The sequence below is a fragment of the Aulonocara stuartgranti genome, assembly GCF_965226115.1.
Source record: "Aulonocara stuartgranti genome assembly, chromosome: 3".
Classification (NCBI taxonomy): domain Eukaryota; kingdom Metazoa; phylum Chordata; class Actinopteri; order Cichliformes; family Cichlidae; genus Aulonocara; species Aulonocara stuartgranti.
In genome coordinates this window covers 65110659-65119656 of record NC_138941.1, presented here as the reverse complement: position 1 = coordinate 65119656, position 8998 = coordinate 65110659, and the positions used below count along the sequence as shown (strand labels likewise).

Sequence of the window (8998 nt, the reverse complement as noted above, 5' to 3'; positions counted from 1 at the left end):
TCCCGGGAAAAGACGGCCTTCTCCACTCCGTATGGGTTGTACCAATTCGTGACGCTTCCGTTCGGCTTGTTCGGCGCCCCTGCCACTTTTCAGCGCCTCATGGACCGGGTGCTGCGGCCCCACGCTGCCTATGCTGCCGCCTACCTAGACGACGTCATCATTTACAGTGACACGTGGGCGGGGCATGTGCGGTGTGTGGCCGCGGTGCTGGAGTCCCTGAGGCAGGCGGGGCTCACGGCCAACCCGAAGAAGTGTGCGGTTGGACGGAGGGAGGTACAGTATTTGGGGTACCACTTGGGGAGCGGGCAGGTGCGACCTCAAGTGGAGAAGACGGCGGCGATTGCATCCTGCCCGCGTCCCAAGACGAAAAAAGAGGTGAGACGGTTTCTGGGGCTGGCCGGCTATTACCGGCGGTTCGTCCCAGGGTTCGCGGACCTGACCAGCCCCCTGACTGATCTCACCCGCAAGGGTGCCCCAGATCTGGTCCAGTGGACGGAGCGGTGCCAGGCGGCGTTTGTGCAGGTGAAGCGGGCTCTCTGTGGAGAGCCGCTGCTGTTCACACCTAACTTCTCCCTCCCTTTTTGTCTGCAGACTGACGCCTCGAGCAGAGGGCTGGGGGCCGTTTTGTCCCAGCAGGTGGGGGGAGTTGACCGGCCGGTCGTTTACATCAGCCGGAAGCTCACGGACCGCGAGTCACGGTACAGCACCGTAGAGAAGGAGTGCCTGGCAATCCGGTGGGCGGTCGACTCCCTTCGCTACTACCTCCTGGGCCGCCCGTTCACCCTCTGCTCAGACCACGCCCCGCTGCAGTGGCTCCACCGCATGAAGGATGCCAACGCCCGGATCACTCGGTGGTATCTGGCCATGCAGCCCTTTAAGTTCAAGGTGATCCATAGGCCGGGCGCGCAGATGGTCGTGGCCGATTTCCTCTCTCGCTCGCGGGGGGGGGAGTAGGTTCGGCCGGATGGGCCCCGGCCTCAGTCGGGCGGTGGGGATGTGTGGCGTGGGTGTGGTCCTTGGCCAGCTGCAGAGGAGGGGTGACGCAGTGAGCTCCCGGGGCGGCGCAGGGGCGGGGTGAACAGGTGTGCTGGGATCTGACAGTGATTGTGTCTCTTTATATGTTGGCAGTGACAGACGGAGACGGAGGTGACAGCAGAGAAAGAGAGCGCGGGAGTATATGTGTCCACGTACAACCCCGAGTTTAATAAAAAGTTCTGCATTGTCAAAGTCGCTCCGGCTGGTATTTCTTGGGTCCACCGTTACAAGCTCATTTTAGATTGCTTTTAACTGATTTCTGTTTTCTTATGCCTCCCAATTTATACTACGTATGATACAGGGAATATGTGATATTACAGTCGGCAAATTCTAAATCTTTACTCCAGAGTTACTTCAAAAACTCTTCATCTGTAGTGAGTGCATCCTTTCTAGTCTATTCTAATCTAGTCCTGCATCCTTTCTCTGTTGTGCAGGCTGCATGTCCACTTTTTTATCTCAGCTGTCTTTGTTGGTGTTCCAGATTAACTGTTTTTTTTACATCAGTAGTTTACTTGTTCACGTTTGTTTACTTTGCAATCTTTGATCTGCTATTTCCAGTTCATGTGAATGCATAGATGTCGATATTATCTCCAGATAATAACGCAAAATATTATAACAAATGTTTTAAGAAAGTTATAATCAATGTGTTTCTGTGACATCACAAGCAACTATCTTCCATCTGATATCACCGAGCAGCTCAACCCGAGTTGACCTGCATGCTGATGATTTAGGAAACACGTACATGTTATCTGATGAATGTTACAGCAGGCTTAAATTAACACTGATGGTGATAATTTGCCATTTTGTCATTGCATGGCAACTCTGCTGCTCTAAGAAACTGGAATTTTGCATCATAAACATGAATCAAAGTCACTGTAGTGACCTGGATTAAAAATGCTGAAACATTTTAAAGACATAAATGTTTAACTCCTCTAGCAAACTTTTATTGATGAGATTTTTACAGGCGTGTGTTGTGTTACTGCTGAACTTGAAGGAGGTGGCCCAGTTTTACTACACATCAGGCTGTAACTACCGATTGTTTTCATTTGCCGACTGATTTTTGATCTGATCTTTGGTTTATAAAAATTCTAAATTACATTTACTCTAAATTATTTAAATGACTGAAAGGTACGACAGTAATAAATGTTGCTCACCTTAATCGGCTGCTGTAGAAGTGAACACTTGTAATTTGGCCTTCAACCTCTTTGTTCTTTTGTACCGTGATGAAGGGTCTTTACTTGAAGACCAGCATCCATCTTTTAAGAACCACGTGGATCTGCAGGACAGACAGATGAAGGATGGAGACATGTCTTTTATTATGAACAATGTGACAATTAATGACACTGGAACATACGAGTGTCGTGTCGTCCAAAGAGTTCACAGCCACCATCATTAAGAACACCTCTATCAGCATCATCAACCTGAGTGTTGTTGATCCTCCAGGTGAGTGAGTAGAGTTGAGTGTGTGTGTGATCAGAGGTGAAGCTGCTTCCTGGTTGTTGATGTTTGTTTCTAAAGATGTTGTTGATGAGACTTTGTAGAAAGCAGCTGGTCTGAGTGATGTGATCAGAGTGCAGTAGATAATGTCTGACAGCAGTTTGAAGAGGAAATGGATTCTGTTCTGTTCTTCACTCATCACCTACCTGACAGCTGACACCTCACACCTGTTTCTCACCTGCAGGTCAGACAGGAGGACACACAGAGGATGGAGGGAAGGAGGCTGGAGGGAAGGAGGCTGGACCTGTTAGACTGATCGTCGGTCTGAGTCTTTCTGCTGTTCTTCTTGTTGCTGTCGTTGGATTTTTGATATACAGAAAACATAAACAACAACAGAGTCAGGATTCATACCAGCGTCCAGCTGAAATGCAGCCTGTTTGAAATCTTAAATGGCTTTTTCCAGCTGGTCTGTGATTGTCGTCCTGCTGTTTCATTTATCAATGTTATCACTGAACAGAAACAGCCATTGGGTTTTTAGGTAATAACATCCAATACTGAAATAATCTGTTCTGTGTTCGAACCTTAACTTTGGAGGTGCAAAGATTTAAAGTAATTAAATAGAAAAACATTGTCATAGCAAATAAGATATATGACAAATTATGTCTAAATTAAGATGCATGCAAATTCTTTACAAATCCTACCATGTGAATTCATGGATTTTTTATTTCACATTCTGTCTCTCACAGTTGAAGTGTACCTCTGGTGCAAATTACTGACCTCTGTCATCATTTTAGGTGGGGGAACTTGCACAATCGGTGGCTGACTAAATACTTTTTTGCCCCACTGTATATTTTTTTTTACATTATATTCATATTCATATTTCATTTTGGAGAAAAAGAAAACATAGGTTATCAGATTTACTGTAAATATAATTTATTAAAAGTGTAGATAGCAAGAGTATTCTTTGGGATGAAATGTTATGAAATGAAATAAAAACAGGAGATTTCATAGAATAATCCCTATAATTTGTATTAGTGCAACATTAATAAGCATTTAAAACACAAAACCTGCTTAATGCAAACTAGTCTGTGCTTTCACAGCAGTGGTAGAAAACCTTGCAGGTGAGGAACTTGAACATGTATTTTCCATAACCACTGAAATGGCTGCTTAGATAGCTTTTATACTCCCTTTATACGGGCATTTGAAGCTTATTTTGAACTTCATTTAAAACACTGATTTTCACAACAGCCTCTCTTAGCTCTCCAGCATTTACGTGAAATTGTAACAGATGTGTTCAAACCAGGGTCGTTTTTATCCCATTTCAAAATGAATCAAAGATCCCCCAAAGATTTCTTACTTTTTGTTATACAATATTTGCTATTTATGTGACACAATACTAAAAATATAAAAACCATACAGTACTTGGTTGAGATGTAATATTTTAACAACTAAAGTATAGATATGCCCCTCCCAGCTCGTCTCGCCCCTACTCCGGCCCTAGTGCCCTTTTGCCAGAGCGATGTTGGATACCCTACTCTGCAGTAAAATCAGCGTCATTCGACTGTCCTGTTGCTCCCATTAAAATTTTTAGAGCCTATTTAAAATCAAAAAACTTAAAATTGTCCGTAGCGTGCTGTTGTTACCACTGTCCTGTTTGAAATGGGATGAGAGGGATGAGTCTTTGAGGTCAGCAGACCTGATGCTGACCTCAAAGACCAGGAACAGACTAAAGACTAGGGGAGAGAGGGCTTTTGGTGTGGCTGCACCCAGACTGTGGAACAGTTTACCTCCTCACATCAGATTCTCCACAAGCCTAGCAACTTTTAAAACTGCTCTTAAAACTCACCTCTTCTCATTGGCCTTTAGCAAGGTTTAACTTATTGTTTTAATCTATTGTTTTATCAGTGTTTTTATGTATTTGTGTTTTATTGTATTTTATATTTGTATTTTATTGTACAGCACTTTGGTAGCCTCGGTTGTTTTTTAAATGTGCTTTATAAATAAACTTGACTTGACTTGAGAGAAGCTGCTTATTTTGTCATATGTGCCGATATTAAAGCCAAGGTACTAACTAGCTAACTGACTGGATGCCCATTAACCTTATAAATCCTGTTGTGTGTGTGTGTGTGTGTGTGTGTGTGTGTGTGTGTGTGTACAGAGAGACAGCCAGGTTCATAATGGATATAAGGAAGTTTTTTTTTATTTTTCAAAAAAGGGAGCCACATTCAGGTAAAAGTGTAAGAACAAATGATCCGTCAATCAAAATAATGTTGGATCACTGTTTCAATATTTATATCTTTTATTAGATGTGCATATAGTTCGGTTATTTGCCTTTTGGTTGAAAGTACACTGAGAGAGGACTTTTTATCACTGATCTTAATGGTATTTTTTCATATTAATGTAATTTTTCATCTAATTGAATACCATCTATTTGTGTATGATTGACAGTCCAAAGAGGGAGAGAGGAAAGAGCGGAATGTGAGGAGAAAGTACAAGGTCAGGAAGAACCAGGTAAGAAAACAGACAGTGAACAGTGACAGGCACAACAGAAACTGTTAAACTGACAAAGAGGAAAACCTGATTTTACTCACACAATCTGGAAGTTGTGTTCTCCCTATATTAAAGCTGCTATACAGAATCTGCAAAACAAACTGGGTTGAAACATTTTTGACCCTCTTTAACAACAGCACCCCCAAAGCTCTGATCCTAGAATCGCTCCTGGTTCAAACTAACAGAGAATTGAAGTTTGTAGTCATGTTGTACATTTTATGAATTTAACTTAGAGCTTAAAATGGCTTATGGGTCTTCCAGAGAAAGATAACCTCTAGGATTTTTTAGCAGTGCACAACTCAGCAAATGCAACAATAGAATCTAAAAACATCTGTTATGATTAATATTACTGGGATACTGTGGAGGGAAAAGTAATCAGAAATAGTGAGACCAGCTAAATAACCTGAAATAACGGCTTGTTTAGACTTTGAATTATGCAAACACTCTGAAGCCTGAGTATGACAACAGTTAACTTTCACATTTTTATTGAGGGAATAACATCACATTCACATTTATGACCAGTTTATAGGGATAGTGAGCATTTAGCTGTGACAAGCACAGCCTCTCCCACTAGAGCGTTCAGCTCCAGTTCTAGTCTTGACAAAAGAAACAGACACACCAGTATTTCATCTAATGCATTTACCTGCAGAATGCCATAGTGTCAGGGCCTGGCGCCTGTTGCTCGGTCAGGCCTCCTCCAGGGTGCGGGGGGCCCTCGGGCCTCTGGCCCCTGGGCCTGCGGCTCGGTTCACTCTGGCACAGCTGGCTGCCGGCAGAGCCGGCGGGCACGCCGGTGCAGCCCCCTCTAGCTTCTGCTCGGTGGCTACTGGGTGACGCCTCGTCTGGGGATCCTCAGCCCTTCCCATGAAGGTGGCACGGATGCCCCTCCGGTGGTCCTCCTTGGGCTCTCGCACTCTGAGGCCTCTGGATGTCTGGGGCCTGGATCTCCTCCATGGCCTGCTTCATGCCCTGGGGGACGGGGCTATGGCTCGCTACATCCTCTTGCAGACCATTACATGTGGAAACCATTTGAATACAAGCACGCTGATCCACACAGGTGTGCACACGGGTGTTCACTGCACGTAGACTTAAATTACACCTTTCTTGGCTGCTACTTTGAAGCACATTGTGCGCTGTCTGTCCTGCGTGCTGCACAACAACATTGAATATTTAGTATTTACTGCTGTTTACACTTAGCTAGATTAATGCGATGGTGTTGTGTTTAGTATGTTGCTTTGTTTTTTGTTTTTTTTGCTTGTTTTCTATTCTTCTCTCAACAGGTGATCCAGGAGATTTTTATTTTCTCCCCCCCTTTCTCACTGTCCCTCTCCCCTTCTGTTTTTCTTTTCCTTCCTCTTTCTCTCTCCCTTTCCTGTCCCTCACTCATGTCTGTCCCGGCTGTGACATCTGAAAATAAAATATAATAAATAATAAAAACAAAGATCGATCAAATGGACCAATACGGCAATGCCACGATGATCCATTTGGCAAAGTAAATCCATTGGGTATCCTTGTTGGTCTTCAGACAACAATTCTGATGGCTAAAGAACCAAATGGGACAGGCAGAAAAAAAAAAAGAAAAAAAAAAGAATGCCATAGTGTCATTTTCACTTCATATGCATGGATTTGTACAAAAAAAGCTACATGCTTTAATAATGTGTATTTGTAGCTCTTATAGTCCTGCTAAAACTGTTTAAGGGGAAATAGTAAAGCATTTGGTAGCGGTTTAATGTCTTGCAGTAAAAAACAGTTTCCCCCTGCTGGTGGGGAAAAAAATGTAAATATACACAACTTTGAGGGCGTTGGGCTCAGCAGACAACAGAGAGCACAGCCTAAAGCAGGGGTAGGGAACTCCAGGCCTCGAGAGCCGGTGTCCTGCAGGTTTTAGATGTGTCCTTGATCAAACACAGCTGATTTAAATGGCTAAATTAGCTCCTAAACATGTCTTGAAGTTCTCCAGAGGCCTGGTAATAAACTAATCGTTTGATTCAGGTGTGGTGACCCAGGGTGAGATCTAAAACCTGCAGGACACCGGCTCTCAAGGATTAACGTTCCCTACCCTGCCCTAAAGGGACTTCACTTCACACTTGGGTGTGTCATCAAAGGTGTGTCTGCTGACTCACCCAATAGCGACAGTTAGAGCCATCTGAGAAAAACCTGCCTTTTTGCATTAATAGAGGAGTGAAGGAACAAACAGGAGACAAAGCTCTGGAGTAGACGAGACACATTTGTCATCTATTAGTCTGTTAAACACTAACTGAACTCTCCACACTTGGATGCAGGACAAAATCCGTCTTATTTTTTTCATCTAAAGATGTGGAAATTTTTAATATTCACCATCTGCCTAACCCAGGTAACTCCTTCTAGTTGGGTTTTATGGCACTCCTGCATCACTAATATGTGTTTCATTTCTGTTACTTCAGTCATTCCTCATTGCCATAGCCAACATTTTAATGCCCAGAAGCATTAAAACATTTAAACGTGACAAGTCAGTTTGAAACTCACTTTCACCTCCAGATCCTGTCCTGTGTGGAGTCGTGCTTTCTGCTGAGATCTCTCTACGTTATTTTACCTGAAACAATTCCACCTGGATACCAAGTAGCAAAAGGTGCCGCTCTGCTTAATTTTTTTATTCCTTCAGTGTGAAAACGTGTTGTAAGCCGAATGTTTTGTGTTTTATGTCTCTTTTTATCTTTCACTTTCTTGCTTTTCAGTTGAAACCGTCGGCTGTGATGCAAAATCAGTGCAGTTAACTGTGAAGGACCCGAGTTTCACAATAAAAAGTAACGGAGCAGTCGTAGCTTTAACGTCTGTCTCAGTGGGAGAAGGAGGACGGACATTTTCTGTGTCTGCTCGGGACAAGACTGGACGAGAAAGGAAGATGGAAGTTCACCTTGTCCGCAGTACAATGCCGAAAAGACATGTAAGGCAACTGCATATTGTGAGTCTTGACCTTCAGTCATGTCCTCAGCAGCTTTGAAAGTGTTGTATGCTTCCTCCTATTATCCAGGCTTGGGAGTAATAACAGGTAATAATAACAAACTACCTGTGTCTTCCAAATGGGAACAGAAGAGGATGGGCAGCATTTAGGGGACGTGGCTCTGTAGCTGACTCAGAGGTCACGGTCTGAACGCTTGGCTTGTTACTGGGGTAACAATGTAAAAAAATAACAATCAAGTGGTGCACGTGTGTATCTGCTATTGTTCTTTGTTGCTTTATTTTGTTGTTGTTGATGTTGTTGTGTTTTTTTTTTTGGGGGGGGGGGGGGGGGGGGTTAAGTAAAAGTGGTTTGCACTAAAAACTATGTAGATGCAATATTTTGGAGCTTTGTACCTCTGTAATCAATGTCTAAAAAATTATATCTTTATTTTTGGAGGGTAAGTTTTAATTAAAACTAATACATAATGAAACAAAATAACAATTACCTAATATTTCAAAATATGTAATGTAAAATTACACCTTCATAATAATCTATTTTAGGCAGTGTTGATTTACTTCTGCAGAATTTCCTAATGGCACAGAAATTGTGTGTAACCATGTTTTACTTCAACTCGCAGACTGTGAGACGGGTGCAGTTTGAGCTCACTGTAAGTCAGGTTGTTGAAACATTTCCAACAGTAGTCGTGTTACAATCTGCACGAGGGCAGAACTGGAGCACTAACGTGTTACTGCCTGAAACTAGATACAACTGGCTGCACAGGAAAAAACCCATTCAAAAGACAGTGTATACCCTATATGTATTTTGCATTGTTAAGTTGTTATTTGACATTAACATTAAGGAGTTGTGTTTAATTTTTCTGTTACTGTTGCAGTGGTTTTTTAACATTTAAAGGAACGTGGTTATAAAACAGCATAATCAGCAAACATACAATAAGCATACATGCACCCATACAACTTGTACTTACAGTCTTTACTGTTTATTTGTTTAAGTTTTTGTCCAATATCTTTTAATTTGTAATTAAAAAAACAAAACAAA

The 8998-nt window shown here is 42.7% G+C and overlaps 1 long non-coding RNA gene across 1 annotated transcript; it reads left to right on the top strand.

The window, feature by feature from the left end:
• Positions 1 to 7179: 7179 nt before the first annotated feature.
• On the top strand, positions 7180 to 8998 carry LOC309703899. The gene is made up of 4 exons (XR_014276072.1): positions 7180 to 7375; positions 7540 to 7630; positions 7737 to 7945; positions 8033 to 8998. It is a non-coding gene; the product is annotated as an uncharacterized lncRNA (long non-coding RNA).